General features: G+C 46.3%; 1 long non-coding RNA gene and 1 pseudogene across 2 annotated transcripts; one reads left to right on the forward strand and one right to left on the reverse strand.

Annotated features, from left to right (window-relative positions):
- Nucleotides 1-6,556: 6,556 nt before the first annotated feature.
- LOC119284470 lies at nucleotides 6,557-15,214 on the forward strand (annotated as a pseudogene).
- Nucleotides 15,215-16,126: 912 nt separating this feature from the next.
- Nucleotides 16,127-17,426, reverse strand: LOC119290054. 2 transcript variants are annotated; one of them, XR_005141694.1, is made up of 3 exons: nucleotides 17,320-17,426; nucleotides 17,074-17,176; nucleotides 16,127-16,956 (listed from the first exon to the last, which is right to left on the reverse strand). It is a non-coding gene; the product is annotated as an uncharacterized LOC119290054 (long non-coding RNA). The 2 variants fall into 2 exon arrangements; XR_005141695.1 differs by having other exon boundaries at nucleotides 16,127-16,972.
- Between the last annotated feature and the right edge of the window lie 526 nt (nucleotides 17,427-17,952).

Genomic DNA, 17,952 nt, shown 5'->3' on the forward strand with positions numbered 1-17,952 from the left:
TTATATGCACTGGAACTTTTTCGTTTTGCGGGCATAAGTTCCAATCTATTCATGAGCTTTCAAGGTAGTATAAAGAACATCAGACGTAAAAAATACTCCTAGGTCCAGTCGGCAATAAGTATTGGTAAAAGTTTAAGTGCAATATGCAAAAACCAAATAACAACAATTGCTACACCCCTGAAAAAAAACATTACTCTTATTGCAGGACCGTATTACTATTTCTTTCTTGGGACAAGTAAATATGCATGGCATATCCAGCTTGACTAGGCTGGAAAATGAAGGAGGGGATAAAGGAGGAGGGGATGTCATCGCCACTAAAACTGCTCAGTCGTGCGATATTTAGTATGTGTAAAAATTTCATCGAGCAGCTGAAGCGTGTATTGAGTCCACCAAAACAGAAACCAGTGACTGCACAAACGAAATACAAATTGATTTACTGAATCCAACCAGAAAGTGGAAGTATCGCAGCACTAACAGTAGTTCACCGAGGGAAATCAGTTTCACTTAGATGATGATGTAAATGCTGAAGATTGTATTTCCCTCTCAAATTCCTGTTTATATTGTTCTAAATAAATCTATGACAGGTGGACTACTTTCTCGACTACCACTACCCTTTGCCTATGATTGGCTATGGCCGATTGGTAGTGTTACATAATACAACTGATATATGCAGCAGCATGTAACACTACAAGTTATGGGCTAGTCCCTGAATTCAATACAATGTAGAAACTCTACAACTGTTTACAATTATTAAGTCTTATTACAGCATATAAAGTGAATTATATCTGTTGAAGCTAAGAACTGAGAAGAAACAGAAAATTCTTTTGGCAGATCTACTAATTTAGTGATGCTTGTGCGTTGGCGGAAACGTCTTACCCGATCTAGGGCGACGTGCTGCATGTTTAATTGGCAGGGTGCGAGCCTGAGATACGCGTACAGAGTCGGTTGAGATACAACTTGATAAGGAAGAAAGATAAGAAGATAAGAGGATAAACTAGCTAGTAGTTACAACAGAATATCTCATGCGCCTATAGCTATCCTTGTGAAGTACTCAACCTCCTGCACGTGACAGATGCAGGATACAATCATGTGTTTAACACCCTCCCTTAATCACAGCCTGGTCAAGTTGAGATTACATTTGAATTCTTCAAAACTCCGTACATGCAATGCCTTTGTGAATCCATCTGCAACTTGATCTTTGGAGTGCACGAACCGTATATGAAGTTGCTTCTGAGCAACCCTTTCCCTGACAAAGTGGAAATCAATTTCTATATGTTTTGTTCTAGCATGAAAGACTGGATTTGCAGAGAGATAGGTGGCACCAAGATTGTCACACCATAGACATGGAGCTCGTGTGTTTTTCACACCAAGTTCTTTCAACATAGACTGAACCCATATAATCTCTGTTGTAGCATTTGCTAATGCTTTGTATTCGGCCTCTATACTTGATCTAGAGACAGTAGCTTGCTTTCGTGCACACCATGATATTAAGTTAGGTCCAAAGAATACAGCAAACCCACCAGTTGACCTCCTGTCATCCAAGCATCCTGCCCAATCTGAATCAGAGAATGCACTGACAAGTGTTGAAGGTGATTTGCTAAAGTTTAGACCAATGCTCAAAGTATGTTTGACATATCTAACTATCCGTTTTGCAGCAGTTAGATGAACAGTAGTGGGTGCATGAAAAAACTGACAAACTTTGTTAACTGCAAAGGAAATATCAGGTCTAGTAAGAGTGAGATATTGTAATGCTCCCACCAAACTTCTGTATCTTGTGTTGTCTTCTTGATTCAAGAGTGTCCCTTCTGTGAGAGACAATTTTTCTGAACTGGATAGTGGAGTAGGAGATGGCTTACAGTCTTTCAAACTAGCCTTTTTTACCAGATCAGTTGCATACTTCTCTTGAGAAAGATGGAGTCCATCATTATTTCTCTTTACCTCAATCCCAAGGAAGAAGTGCAAGTCTCCAAGATCCTTCAAGGCAAAGTCTGCACTCAAGTCCTTCAAGAGCCCTGTGATTGCTTCATCAGATGAGCTTGTCACAATAATATCATCAACATAGATGAGGACAAATATGCATGTGTTGGACTTGTTGTAAATAAACAATGAAGTGTCAGACTTGGAAGGAACAAAGCCAAGTGCCTGCATCTTGTCACAGAGATGTGAATACCATGCCCTTGGAGCTTGCTTTAACCCATATAGTGCTTTGTCAAGTTTGCACACATAGGATGGAGCATTCTTACTTACAAACCCAGGAGGTTGCTTCATGTACACTTCCTCTTCCAGAACACCATGGAGGAACGCGTTCTGTACATCTAGCTGTCTGAGACTCCAGCCCCTAGAAACAGCAATAGACAGGACAAGGCGAATGGTAGCAGCTTTTACAACTGGACTAAACGTGTCCTCATAATCTATGCCGTATCTTTGTTTAAAGCCCTTCGCAACAAGTCTAGCTTTATAACGATCAATGGTTCCATCAGATTTTCTCTTAATCCTCAATACCCACTTGCAGTCAATCAAAATTTTACCTTGTTGTGGAGGAACCAGACGCCATGTTTTATTTTTCTTCAATGCCATGTACTCTTCATTCATAGCTTTCTTCCATTTCTCATTGCCAAGTGCTTCTTCAACCGTGTTTGGTTCACCTGGTTCTCCTGTAGAACAGATCATACCATATTTAACTATGTGTTTATACTTCACGGGTTTCATTACCCCTTTTTGCAGTCGTGTGCGTCGCGGGGATGCCGCAGCCTCATCCATAGCCACAGAAGATCCTATCTCCCGTACAGGAGTTCCAGCTGGAGCCGATCCCGAGGGGGATCCCCTGGGTGCAGCAGTGTGATCTGTCCTAGCGGGATTTTCTGCGGTTTGTGGCTGAACTGCATCGCCTGGAGAGGCCACAGAGGATCCTAGCCTTTGGACCGGCCCATCATTGTGCAATGATGGCGAATCAGCGCTGGGGGCCGCGTCAGGGCCCGCACCTGGGTCCGCATCGATGGAGCGAACTGGAACCCGCCGCTTGTAGCACACCGGCTGGCCGCAGTAGCGCGCGCCGTCTGGGCCATCCATGCATCGCCAGTTGGCAGCAGGGGATTGGCGCGTCACTGGGTCCGCGTCACGACCAACAGGAGGCGACTGCGTGCCGTCTGTGGAGCTGGGCGCTGCGGTGCGTGCGCATGCAGCCGCAGCCGCGCTAGGTGCGCTGGATCCCGAAGGGAATCCCGCGTCTGCTGCAGCCGATCCCGAGGGGGATCGGATTTCCTGACGCTGCGCTGATCCCGAGGAGATCTTGTCTCCTGTTTGTGAACACATGAAATAAGGGCCAAAATTTGCTCTTTTTTCTGCATTTTTTCACCATTTGCTGCTGGTTCTGTTCCTGTTTCATCACCACACGACTCATGCAACATATCAGCAGGATTAGTCAACAAGTGATCATCAGTATCGTTCCCCCCTTGATCACAACCGGTGAGATGTGAGGGCAAAAGAAGGATTTCTTTGCGAAGAAGCGCACCGGCGTTAGGATGAAGATCAGCAAAGGGAAACTGCGTTTCATCGAATACGACATCCCTAGAGATATAGACTTGACCTGTGGAGACCTCGAGACACTTGACACCTTTGTGTTGAGAGCTATAGCCAAGAAACACACATTTGGTGGAACCAAACATGAGTTTCCGTTTGTTGTAGGAGCGAAGATTGGGCCAACATGCGCACCCAAAAACACGAAGAGATTGGTAGTTTGGTTTTTCATGAAGGAGTCTTTCTAGGGGTGTTCCATTGTGGATGACACGACTAGGAAGAATGTTTGTGAGGTGTACGGCTGTGAGAAAAGCCTCATCTCAGAATTTGAGAGGCATGGATGCTCCTGCAAGAAGAGCAAGACCAATTTCAACTATGTGACGATGTTTTCATTCGGCGGAGCCGTTCTGGTGCGCATGAGGGCATGATACGTGGTGTGAGATGCCAAGAGTTTGGAAGAAGGAGTTTAACTTCTCGTACTCCCCCCCCCCCCCAATCTGATTGGACAACAATTATTTTGCTGTCGAACTTGCGTTCAACAAGAGCTTTAAAATTTTGAAAAACTTGAAACACTTCGGATCTATGCTTAAGGAGATAAATCCACGAGAATTTGCTATAGTCATCAATGAAACTGAAGTAATATGAGTGTCTACCAACAGAGGTTGGGGCCGGACCCCATACATCAGAAAATATGAGTTGCAACGGTTTGGTAGAAACACTAGTAGATACGGGATACGGCAATTGATGACTTTTTGCTCTTTGACACGAATCACAAATAGTTTCATTGTGTCGCTCAACAACAAACGGGAGCTTATTTTTCCTAAGCAATTTTTCAACTAGAGAAAAAGAAGCATGTCCTAATCTATCATGCCACCGAGTTGATGAAAGCTTGGTAACACCATAGACTTGTTTATTGAATCTTCTACGCACCGGGATCAACGGATAAAGCCCTCGAACTCATCTACCTCGATAGAGAATTTTCTTCGTTTTCTGATCCTTAATCAAAAAGAAAAAGGGGTGAAACTCAAGGAAGACATGATTATCTAAGGCAATTCGGTGAACAGAAAGAAGACTTTTGGCAGCACTAGGAACATGCAAGATTTTCTTGAGATGAATATTGCGACTAGGGATACTAAATATTGAATGACCAATGTGATTTATCCGCATACCTTCTCCACTGGCCGTGTGGATTTGATCCTTTCCACGGTACCTTTCCTTCATGGTCACCTTCTCAAGTTCGTTGGTGATGTGGTTGGTGGCGCTGCTATCGACATACCAGTTGGTGTCGATGCCATAGGTGCCGTCGGCCGCCGTAGCGATCTTGTCATCATCTTGGGAGTCATCCTCGTCCTCATCATAACGGTACCAGCAATCTTTTGCGGTGTGGCCCGGCTTACCACATATCTGGCAGCGAGGCAAGTTCGGACGAGATCGACCAGAATCGCTGCCGCCGCCGCGGCGAGCCTTGTTGTTGGAGTGCCCGCCGTTGTTGCCGCTGCCGCCAGACCGTCCCCTGCCGCGGGAAGAGCCGCGGGAACGACCACCAGCACGGCCGCGAGTTGCAGTGTTTGCCGAGGACTTGAAGGAGTGGCCGCCCGCACCGTGAAACTGCGCCATGCGTTGGTCGAAGTTGCTGAGCATGGTGAAGATCTCATCGAGGGAGGCGGGGGAGACGCGAGCGTCGAGGGCTGAGACCAGGGGCTGGTACTCCAGATCCAGCCCGTGGAGGATGTAGGAGATCAGCTCATCATCCTGGATCGGTTTACCCGCCGCGGCCAGCTCGTCAGCGAGACCACGCATGTAGGCAAAGTAGGTGGCGGCGGATTGGGTACCTTTCTGTGCGTTGATGAGGGAAGTGCGGATGTTGTTGACGCGGATCAGCGACTGCGACGAGTACATGCCCGCCAGCGTCATCCAGAGCGCGTTCGCCGTGGTGACCGCGGTCACCGTGACCAGCACCTCCTTGGAGAGGTTGCTGAGGAGGAACCTGAGCACCTACTGGTCCTCCCGGACCCAGAGAGGGTAGAGAGGGTTGGGCTCGAAGGTGTCCTTGCCGTCCTTATCCTTGGTGGCGCGGAGCTTGGCCGGCTCCGGTGACGTGCCGTCGATGTAGCCGAAGACACCGGCGCCACGCAGTTGGGGTGTGATCTGCGTGCGCCACAGCACGTAATTCGTGCGGGAAAGCTTCTCGATGACCTGCCCATTGAGATTGGACTGGGCGACACCGGAGGAGGAAGACATGGTTTCGGCACAGGTGGAGGTGGAGGCTAGATGGGAAGTAGGAAGGCTCTGATTACCATGTGCATTGGCGGAAACGTCTTACCCGATCTAGGGCGACGTGCTGCATGTTTAATAGGCAGGGTGCGAGCCTGAGATACGCGTACAGAGTCGGTTGAGATACAACTTGATAAGGAAGAAAGATAAGAAGATAAGAGGATAAACTAGCTACTAGTTACAACAGAATATCTCATGCGCCTATAGCTATCCTTGTGAAGTACTCAACCTCCTGTACGTGACAGATGCAGGATACAATCATGTGTTTAACAATGCTAACTAGAATGTTTCCCTTCTTCTTTTTCTTGACAAGTAGGGAGTATAACGGTCGCTCCGCGCGCGGGTGCGCTCCACTCCGCCCCTCCTCCCCCTTTCCCCTCCTCATCCAGCCGTCTCCCCGGAGGCGGCCGGGGCGGCGCGCGCCCCCCTCCCTCCTCGTTCGCCCACCGTCGTCCCTTCCCCCCGCCGCCGCCGGCGGGCGCCCCCGGATCTGGCCGGGTGGTGTCGGCGGCGGCGGGTTGTTCCTTCCCCACGCGCGCTCCTCCTTCCCGGGGTGGGGGGACGCGGCGGTGATGCTCGGCCGGTGGCGGTCCGGCGGCCTGGTGCGGTGGCCGGCGGCGCTCGGCGTGGTGGTGCCGCCTCTTGGTGGCAGGGCGGTCCGGTGGTGCTGGTCGGCCGGCGGCATGCCCCCGGCCCAGATCTAGGCCCGTAGGGTCCCGTTTGGGTCCTTGCGGGCCGACTCCGGCGCGACCGCGACGCCCTCTGTATGGGGAGGCAGGGGAGCGGCTTGGACTGGGACAGTGACGCCGGCGGCATGCCAGCTGCTGCGCGGAGGCGGGAGCTGTCCGGGCTTGAGGGCCTGGCCGGGCCTGTGGGGCCACGGGCCCGGTAGGCTCCTGCTATGGCGTCCGGTCGGCTACCGTCGTGGACGGTGGAGGTGGGGCCCTCCCGTATGCCAACGGTGCTGCTGCACTAGTCCCGACTCCTCTTCTTCGTTGTGTAGGCCATCGTCGCGGCGCTGTGGTGAGACAGCGTGGGAAGCTTCGTGTCCGTGTTGGCGCTGGGTGGTGGTCGGTTTGGTGGTGAACTCTGAAGTGCCTGAGGTAGAGGATGGGATCGGGAGAAATCCCTGTTGGTTTGGCCGACACCGACGCGGTGGCGCTTGAGGGTGCCGCCAGACCTTCCTGAAGGGCGTCGGGGCTACCCTTCCTCTCTCCTCGCCGCGTACCGGGGGAAACCCTTGGCAGCAGCGTCGTCATCGTCGCGTTCCTTCTTGGAGGTGTTGATTGGTACCGGCACTTCGGAGTCTCGGAGCTTGGTGGGCATTCTCCGATGGACGCAGCGGTTGCGAGGCTTCTTCGTTTTTGTCGATCCGCCGTTATCGGCATTTGTTTCTTTTCCTTTTCTTTTTCTTTTATTTTGGGCGTGCTTGTGCTGCTTCCGCCCCATCACCTATCGTTGAATGTATCGGATGGTTGCTTTGGAATACAAAGCGGGGGGAAACCCTTTTTCTCTAAAGTAGGGAGTATAACTAAGGGCTTCCATAATTTGAATTTATTCAGGTCCGCTACAAATTGTTGCTCTTGCAAGGCCAAAGTCACCTAACCGGCCATTCATTTCACTATCAAGGAAAGAGAAAAAGAAATCTTTTGGGCGCATGTCAAGTCTCGATTGATTGTATTCTTTTGGGCGTCCTTTTCTTTCCTTGTCTTTGGTACAGAGACTAGTAGAAGAGTCTAAAAATCTAGTCAAGTTTGTGTTATTAAAGCCCTTTCCTGTACAAAACAAGTTCAGTGAAGTTTATAGTTACTATTGGCGAGGACACATGGCATGCAAATCTTGCCTGTTTAGTACAGTCATTTGATTCAAGAACCTTTCTCAGATTAGAGCAGGCTGATCTGCAATACAACTGTTAGGCTCTGCCATCAGCAAATTATGGTCGTAGCTTTATGGACCGAAAATGAGTCCATGTATATCACCCAGACTTCAAGCAATCAGTTCTCCGCTTTATGCAAAGGTTCCGCTTTATGCAAATGTAATGGTGTTTTCGAAACTAGTGTAGTGTCAAAACGCTCTTATATTATGGGACAGAGGGAGTAATATACAGATGTAGATCGAGTTTCTACTTGTTTGGATTTAAAGGTTTTCTTTTACTGGTTTCAAATTCAAACCCAACTTCATCTCTTCTTAACAGATATGCCTATGCAGCACTCTGCGTATAAGTTATCTGTATTGCACATCCGTTTTTTTATGTTGGAGCTCAGATTACTGTCAGGTATTATTCATTGAACGAAGTCCGTACTACAGGGTACACAAATCACTATTGTCATTATACAGTGGACAGCCCAGTCTGCTGCTTCTTCTTCTTCCTGGAGTCAGTGCAGCTCCTGGGAATGGATGACGCATTCATGCGCACACGCATCGACAACCTTCTTGCTATCCACGCTGCTCGGTCATCGATGGTTCGAGTTTACAGCCGCCGCCGGTGGAGAAGATGAGAGCCTCAATTTGAAGATGGCGATCGACTCTCAAGTACGTATAGTCTGAAGGTAATGGGTGTGGAGATGTAGGAGTTTGATTGAGAGGAGTATGAAAAAAATACCCCAAGCGCGGCAACTGAACTTTTGTGCACTTCGTCAGTAACTTCCCCATATAGAATTCCACTTAATGTCTTGCGTGTCGCGGTGAATAACTTGCCATTTGGAGGACACATCGTTCACCGCCGGGGGTGGGAGATGTATGTAGCCGCCCGACACTGAGTACCTGCCAAGTTGAGAGTAAGATGAACGACTAAGTTTTTTTACCGGAGCGGGGATGTACCGGAGCGCAATCCACCATCCCTCGATGCTTCTAGATCCGTGCGGGTGGACCCTACTAGTTTTTTATTTCCACCTCAGATTCCAGGATACAAGCTGTATACAACTGCAAATACGTGATGGACCCCACGACAGACAGGATATCACCCCCACGCCGCTGTCTCCTTCCCGCATCGATCTCTTTTCTCCCCACCCCATCTCTCGTCAGTTCGTTCCACGGGGCTCGGTGGTTAATCCCGGCTATGGCCGCCGCGAGATCCGCCTTCTCCACCAACATCCGGCACCGGATTCGGGTTCCACTGCCGGCACCTACCGCGGGGGGCACATAGAAGGCCGGCGGCGGCGCGGCGGTACCATGAGGCCGACGAGGAGCAGGGGCCGGATCCACTGGCCGTCGGGGGGTGGCTGATCCTTCGAGGTTCCTCGATCCCGCCAACCAGAAGCCCGTCCACCGGCATCCTTGCTGCCCCGGCAGACGTGGTCGCCGTTGGTGTCTCCGGATCTGGTGAGTCATGAATCCCATCTCCCCTAACCTCTCTCCATATGTATTTCACGATTTCAGATTTATTTAGCATGATTTGAACACTCTATGTTTCTTTACCACCAGATCGTCGGCCTCCTCTGCTACTTCAATTTCAGGATTTTTGAATGTTTGTGACAGAGAGCATGTGTTGTAGTTTTTTGAAAGAGACCAAAATCTATGAAATTACTTCCCTGTAATATATTTGAATGCGGTGCTGCTAGTTGTGAAACAGACTAATGTGAAATGGTTTGTGGCACAATGTGAAATTTATATTTCAATCCGGTGAAACTGGATTACTTCAGTATGTCGAAGTGAGATTTGAATGACTTTCAGTGAGATTTGGAATGATTTTCAGTGAGATTGGAATGTTTTTCAGTGAGATTTGAATTGAAATAGCTATGTGTAGTTGAGATGTGCAAAAAATGTGAAACTGGGATTTCAATGTGTTGTTGCAAGTTGCAAAACTAATTTCTGTGAGATTTCAATGTGAAACTGGAAAAATATGGAATTAGATCTCTGAAAAATATGAAACAGCTATTTCTCTTATCTGTCATTTGTTATTTTAGTGATATATGTATTGAGAAATTCCTTGGAATATATTTCAATGTGGTGTTGCAAGTTGTGAAACTAATTTCTGTGAAAATATATGAAATTACTTCTCTGAAATATATGAAACTATTGTTCCTCTTATCTGGCATTTGTTATTTAAGTGAGTTTTGTATTGGGAAATATGAAATTACTTCCTGAAATATATTTCAATGTGTTGTTACAAGTTGTGAAACTAATTTCTGTGAAAATATATGAAATTGGATCTCTGAAAAATATGAAACTGCTATTTGTCATATATGTAATTTGTTATTTCGGTCATATATGTATTGAAATGTATGAAATTACTTCCCTGCAATATATTTCAATGTGTTGTTACAAGTTGTGAAACTAATTTCTGTGAAAATATATGGAATTAGATCTCTGAAAAATATGAAACTGCTATTTGTCATATATGTAATTTGTTATTTCAGTCATATATGTATTGAAATGTATGAAATTACTCCCTGAAAATATATGCAACTTGACTGAAATACAGAAATATACATCACTTACATAGCTCAGCTACACATACATATGTGAAATATATATTACAATGTAGTGTAACTAGACTATTTTAGCCTATGCAAGTGTTATATGCTTCTTAAAAGGACTGCAATAATTTTTTGAAAGATTTGAAATGATATTTCAGTTAGGTATGAATTGAAATAGCTATGCGTAGCTGAGTTGTTTTGGAAAAAAAATATAAATATAACTGAAATCACTTCATAAAATATAAAAAATGTTCATGTGACCCTTTTGAAATGCTATGTTTCAGTCTTTTGTAAAGATATTTGTTTTTGAAAGGATTGAAATCATATTTTTGAAGAATTGAAATCAGGACTTTCATGGTTGAAAAATAAAAAATGAAATTGGAATTGGAATAAATGAAATCACTTTGTAAAAAGATAAAAATGATTATGCAACACTTTTGAAATACAAAGTTTCACTCTTTTTTGAAATATATTTCTGAAAGGATTGAAATATGTTTTTTTCTAAACGAGCTGAAATTAGATTTTGAAATTAAGTGAAATGTTCTTTTTTTTTCAAATTCATATCTACTTTACAAAAAAATTCAAATAAGTTTAAAGTGAGAAAACTTGATCGGTTGAAAAATGACATGTTCTGTATCTGGACTTGGGAAGTGAGAGATATGCCTCGATCGTACCTGGAAAGCCTGGGACGAGGCTGAAGTCACGTGGGTGTGACATGGCTGATGTCATGTGGGTGGGCCCATCTGATTAAATACGATGCCTTAAATGAAGGAAAGAGTGAAATACAGAAATACTACTTTTGAGTTGGCAGCATCCTATTGGCGGGAGGAACACCGGTACATCCCGACACCGGTAAAAAGAGGTTTGCGGTAAGATGAACTGTTGGATGGGTTGAGGCTAAGATTCATTCAGACAAAGAGAAGTACCAACTTTGGGCCAGCAATTTTGGCGGGTCTGAGACACTCACAGCCGGAAGACGGCGGCTAGGCAGGGGTTTTAACCCAAGTACGGAGCAGCTGAACTCTCAGGCTTCAAATCCTGGGTCTTATAGCCATCACAAGACTGAAAAGGCGATATATAAGCACTAAAAGTAAATAGAGTGTCCCCTTTGGGAAAACTCAAACGGCGACATGCTGAGTGATTCAATCGGTACGTGATGTCGGTGGCCGTTGGATCTGGAATCGACCGTTGGGAGCAGGCAGGCGCACAAGGAAGCTACGCTAACCGAAGAAGTTGACACTGCTAGTAAGTAGTTATTCAGGTTCAGTTCAGTTCCAGACAGTTGCTGCAGCTAATCCTCTGGCACTGTGAATGAATGAATGAATGAATGGAACGCATCATCAAGAGATAATTTCAATACATTCATACCCCAGTTAAATTACTCCCTCCGTCCCAAAATGTAGGACCATTTTTATGCTCAAAAATTATTTTATATTTTGGAACGGAGGGAGTAGTATATATCATGTGCATAAGGGTGGTGGTCTGGTCTACTACGGTTGCAACTTCCATCAAGATGGATGCAACAAAGGAAGGAAAGGAGGGAGCTTCTTCCAGTAATAAGGAGTATATGCAAGTCAAGTCAACAAACCAAGCAGCAAAGGAAGAAAGATGCAACAAAAGAATATCCTCATCTCCAGCCAAAGAAAAGCTTCAGCGAAGAACAACTGAAGCGCATATGCGAACGTCAGTTGACGAAACAGAGCATATATATGCAGCTAGCGTTCCAGGAAAAACAATGCCTTTCTTTCTTTCTTTCTTTTTCCTTTTTATTATCTTCACTGATGATGAATGCTGGCGAGCACACGCGCACAGCGGTCTAATTACTGTCAAGACCAACTCGACACCAAGCAGGCGGCTACCAGAGAGAGCCCCAGCCCCAGGTGCACCACGCCGCCGAGACCCGCTGCCATCCATGTTGAATATGCAACACCGCTCCACCTCTTAACCCCTCCAGCCAACACTAGCCAGCCCAGCCCTCCGCAACCCATACAAGCGCTCGAGCTCGGGCAGGCTCCGCGCCCCCTAGACTAGCACCACGCCATCGCCCAAACCGCCGCCCCGCGCCACATGGCCTTGAGTTGAGCGTGGAAGAGAGAGAGAGAGAGAGAGAGAGAGAGAGAGAGAGAGAGAGAGAGAGAGAGAGAGAGAGAGAGAGAGAGAGAGAGCCCTGCAGCATGCGGTGATGGCGGTGAGGGGAGGAGGCAAGATGAGATAGCCTTGCCCCAGCGGCTAGGGTTAGCCCCCCTCGATCGCTCGTAGGAGCGACGTGATGGGCTACGCGATGGGGTACCCTCATGTCTGGAAGGGGGTTCGCTGGTCTCTCAAAATGCCCTTTGTCTCACCTTTTTTTCATGGACATCAATGCAAACATAAGTTTGTACTCCCTCCGTCCGGAAATACTTGTCATCAAAATAGACAAAAAGGAATGTATCTAGAACTCTTTTTATCCATTTTGATGACAAGTATTTTCGGACGGAGGGAGTATGTGATAGCCAGCTTATTTCGTTCCAAAATTAATAAATGATGAACAATTGCAACAACCTGAACAATGAAACTTTCAAGTCACAGCGTATGTTATTCTCATTGGCTGTGTCCAAACTCAGTGCTCTAGCTCTTAGAGTCTTACTTAGTATATACACCTGAAAACAATATACCACTCTTAAAACCAGCCGACTAAATTAAGCTAGTAATCCTACCATGGATTTGCAAAGTTAAAAATATCACCAAGGAATGTTGGAGAACGATTAGGGTAGTAGTAACAAAAATTTATGATACTTAATTGGTGGTGCCATTTTGTACCATCAAGTATGGGTAGGGTTAGATGCGGTGGCTCATTTATGTTTTTCAGTGATCCGGCCCCAGCCCATTGAACACTTATCAGGGACAGTTTGAGGTGGGTGGGTGGCATCTTAATTAGATGGTCTGCATTCAGAGATATCCATGTGATTTTACTAAACAATTTGATGATTTCTTTGATTCGCATGATTCTCGAAATGCAAAATAGAGTGTCATGTCCTCTTGTATTTTGTAAAAAGAAAAAGAAAAATACAGGAATTTAGATGGAAGAGTGTTTGATAGCACATGAAAACAAGGGAATTCTACTAAAATCTTTGACTGGATGAAATTTTTCCTTCAAAATGAAGTACACATCAATCCTATGAAAATAAATCCCAATTATTTCCATCCTCTAAATAAAAGATCAAAGTTCTTAGCAATCCAAGTACTCGAAAAGAAAAACCTATGGAATTCCGTTGAATCAAAGGAACCCCGAAGGTCGACGAGTATTGGTTATGGTCTTTGGTGCGGAGGCGGGTGGGTGATATTTATGCACTTAATTATTAGTTGCTCGATCAGCAATCGGATCTGAGCTTTATCTCGTCTATGTTGTTCACATCGTTTGCGCCGTTGGCACATTGATTAACGATTGAAGCTCTCATAGTGCATATAAACATGCATGCATCAACCACCTAGTGATGTCATGCCTGATGACGTCATCAACACCGTATAGTAATGTACGTGCACCAGCGTCATCGCCAGTCATAATGTACTACTGCCTTCGTTTTATATTAGTTTTCGCTTAAATTGATGTAAGCGAAAACTAATGTGAAACAGAGGGAGTACTAGAAACGTACTAGCGTGATTCATGAGTGCACAAGGAAAGCCATGTGCATACTTAGTCGGTGATTAAATTTGAGAGGCACGTATCAACCACTTGTGTTGAACATCTATAAACCAGGCAGTCATAGTTGAGTCGAAGCGCCCTGAGTGTTTCGGAATCCTCGCTGCTAATGACTGGACCGTGTATGATGGTCCTGGCCACAATGCAAACCTTGTCGCGCACGCTCAAGGTTTGCACCTCGGGGCTAGCATGGCTAAAGAGAACTGGTTCATTTGTTTCAACATGGTCTTCGTCGATCAGAGGTTAATTATTACTTTTGTCTAGCTTAACTATCTCCCTTTGAAATTTTACCGCATTTATTAAGTTTGCACTGGAGTCATAGTATGGTTTATGCATTCAAACACCGTAAAGAAAATACTTGATCTTGAAATCGTGTCAACTATGTATATATACTTGGAATAGGTTTACAGGTTCCAGTTTCAAGGTGATGGGGGAGTTTCAAGGCACCGCCCACGACGGTGAATGGGCAATTGTTGGTGGGACCGGAGAGTTTGCATATGCACAAGGTGTCATCGCCTTCAAGAAGACCCAATAATCCGAGAGAAACGCCAGAATGGAGCTTCATGTTCGTGCTATGTGCCTCTCCTTCTTAAGACCTCTGGTGTGTTCCTTGGCCGCGCCTACCTAGCTACTCTAGTATGTTCATTGTCTAGCTTGTTTTAACGACACCCGAGTCCGACCAGCTTTCTCTAGGTGACGGGAGCACCGTCGCCAAGATCGGCCCTTGGGGTAAAATAAGTGGGGACTTACTCGATATCCCCACGACACCGCAGCGTCTAGAGCGCATCACCATCCGCCACGGTATTGTCATTGATTCACTTGCATTTTCCTTCATTTGACAAAGCTGGTGAACCATATAACGTTGGCCCGTGGGGTGGCCCACGTGGGGATAACAAAGACACGGTGGGTTCATCCGTTTAACTGACATTGTTTCATATGTGAGCACTCGTAATGTGATTCCTCCATGCAATTTTATTAACTTGGTGATCTCTTCTCTTGCATACAGATCGAGCTTGCCGCTTCAAAGGTCGCTAAGGAAGTCTCTGGGACAGTTGGTGTCTTCGCAGAAGATAATGTCGAATATAATGCTATAGCATCTATCACCATTACCACAAATGTCCGCACGTACGGTCCCTTCGGAGAAACACAGAGCACCCCTTTCAGTGTTCCAGTGCAGGACAATAATAACATCGTGGGTGTCTTTGCGTGCGCTGGTAAATACGTGGAGGCGCTCGGGGTTTACGTGCGTTCACCCATTTCAACCTAGTACGTCCCTGGGTGTTGTGTCACACCCTGTATGTCTTCCATGTTTCTATGTTGTGGCAATAAGGAATGTTATATTTTTGTAAACTTGTTGGTTTACTTATCAGCACAATTCTCTTATCAATCAATGCAAAATAATGTTTGTACCTTTGCAGAGAAACTTTATCACGCTTACTATATTGTACTCTATTGGAAAATAAATAGTGATGCATGAATTGTTTATGACGAAAAAGAAGACTTTCATCAAGAAATACAAAATGAATAGAGTCCAAGGACCACAAAAATTGTGAAGATCATTGATTTATTCATTTTCACGAGTCTAACAAGTATGAAAACAAAATGGAATGGTGAAAATCACTTGTGTTCATGAAATTATCATCCTTTTCTACTATGGGCAGAATATATGAGCAATTTTCCATTAATGGGGTTAAGACTAAACTTCCTTACCTCACTTGTCATGCATGAATGGGCCATACGGACCTATGAGATTTTCCTAAGGATTATGGTAAACAATAAATGGGCTAGGCCCAATAATAAAACTACAATTTGTTCAATGTTTTGATCACTAGTACAGGACCCCTCCTTAGCGGCGTTCTAGTTGAACATCTAGTAATGGAACATCTATAAATGTCCTATCGCATGCAGTTTGACAAACTTAGTAGTTGCTCTGTTTCGAGTGACCAAATGGTGCAGTTTTTTTCAGGGACTCTTGGTTCATCACAAGACAAGAATCACTCGATCTTTGTGCACTGAGTATCACGATAGTTGGTGGTGAGTACCACGGTCTTCGTGCACTGAAATTCTGGCAATAAAATTCAGAACCACTCAATCTTCATGTAGACGTTGTTACTGTATGAAAGAATCCAGATAGATTTTCTTGAGCTCACCAAATAGCTGAACGAGTCTATTTTTCTCTGAAAACAGAAGATGAGATTTTGTTTTCAACAACAACAACAACAACAACAACAACAACAACAACAACAACAACAACATGATATTTTTGTAAATACAACATCCTCGTAATCAAATGTATGTATTACCCGCACAAAATTATGTATGAGCAGCACATATTATTGAAGTACAAATTTTCAACAAATTATGGAACTCCCCTCCACAGACCACAAATTGAAAGAGAAAACATGCAGATAAACAGCACTAGATTGACTTGAAATTGCAGCATTGATTCCCACAGGATCCCATGGGCCTCTTGAGATGGGGCGCCTAGTGCCGTTGCTGCGAAGGCAGCTAGCGTGCGGGCCCCGCTGGGCGAACAGGAGGGCCGATCGCCGGCTCGATTGCGGGCCCTGCTGGGCGAACAGGAGGCCTGATCGCCGGCTCGATTGCGGGCCCCGCTGGGCGAACAGGAGGCCCGATCACCGGCTCGGCTACGGGCCCCGCAGGGCGAACAGGAGGCCTGATCGTCGGCTCGGCTACGGGCCCCGCAGGGCGAACAGGAGGCCTGATCGTCGGATCGGCTACGGGCCCCGCAGGGCGAACAGGAGGCCTGATCGCCGGCTCGATTGCGGGCCCCGCAGGGCGAACAGGAGGCCCGATCGCCGGCTCGCCTACGGGCCCCGCAGGGCGAACAGGAGGCCCGATCACCGGCTCGATTGCGGGCCCCGCAGGGCGAACAGGAGGCCCGATCGCCGGCTCGCCTACGGGCCCCGCTGGGCGAACAGGAGGCCCGATCACCGGCTCGATTGCGGGCCCCGCAGGGCGAACAGGAGGGCCGATCGCCGGCTCGGCTGCGGGCGCCGCTGGGTGAACAGGAGGTCCGATCGCCGGCTCGCGTGCGGACATGGTTGCCTAACAAGTTTATACACTGGTAAGAAGACAAATGAGATACTATGCGAGCGAGAATCATGGATGGAGCAGCTAAAACTAGTACTGTCAACAGAGGATAAATATTACGACAAGTATCACCTGGTAATTTTGTATTCGATCGATCGGCTGCAAAATCGATCAAAAAAGCACCAAGCCACCAACCAACGAAACCACAACAGCTTCTGCAAGTAGTATGGTTGCGCTGACAATTTTGTAAAATCGGTAAGAAAATGGGAGATCTACGTGCGACTCATGGATCAGCTAATCAATTGCTAGCACAGGTTGGTTACGTAGTAATAGAAGAACCGCACTAGAATTCACCGGCCTGGCCTCAAGAAAACTCACCTAGAGATCCGAAATCCTATGAAAGGAAGGGGAAAGGGGTGTTGGAAGCAGGATCTCGTCGATGAGCAGTAAGTCAACCAACGGAAGGCATTGATTTTATAAGCACGATGATCTGCCTCTAGGTTAGTACCTCTACATCACCTAGACACCTACTCTGCTTTTTTTTTTTTGATATAATATCTGTAGATAAGGAAAACACCAGATACATCCAAAACATAGACAGCTGTCCAACAAATAACAGAAACCACCCTGATGAAAGACTAGACCTCAAATGATAAGGACCGTGCAGTGACATCTTAGCATGATACGTGATGCAACCCTACATAGGTCCCCGATGGCCTCCCTTGGTGATGAAATCAAATGCCTTCTTCATGCTGGACGGGAGCATGCAGTATCTCTAATTCCTAGAGCTCAGAACGCTGTAGCTCATACCCTCGCTCAGCTAGGAAGAGCGCATACACGTACCGCTGTATCGAATACCATATCAGGTTCATGTTTTTGCGTGCTATATCTCACCCGATTTGGATGCGAAGGGCGGCCTCATGCGGCTATGGCTTCTTCCTTACCCGCAAAAAAGAAAAAAGGCTATGGCTTCTTCCGGGCTTCAGCCTTCAACCTCCCGGTGTTTCTGAT

Source organism: Triticum dicoccoides, chromosome 4A, assembly GCF_002162155.2.
Source record: "Triticum dicoccoides isolate Atlit2015 ecotype Zavitan chromosome 4A, WEW_v2.0, whole genome shotgun sequence".
Classification (NCBI taxonomy): domain Eukaryota; kingdom Viridiplantae; phylum Streptophyta; class Magnoliopsida; order Poales; family Poaceae; genus Triticum; species Triticum dicoccoides.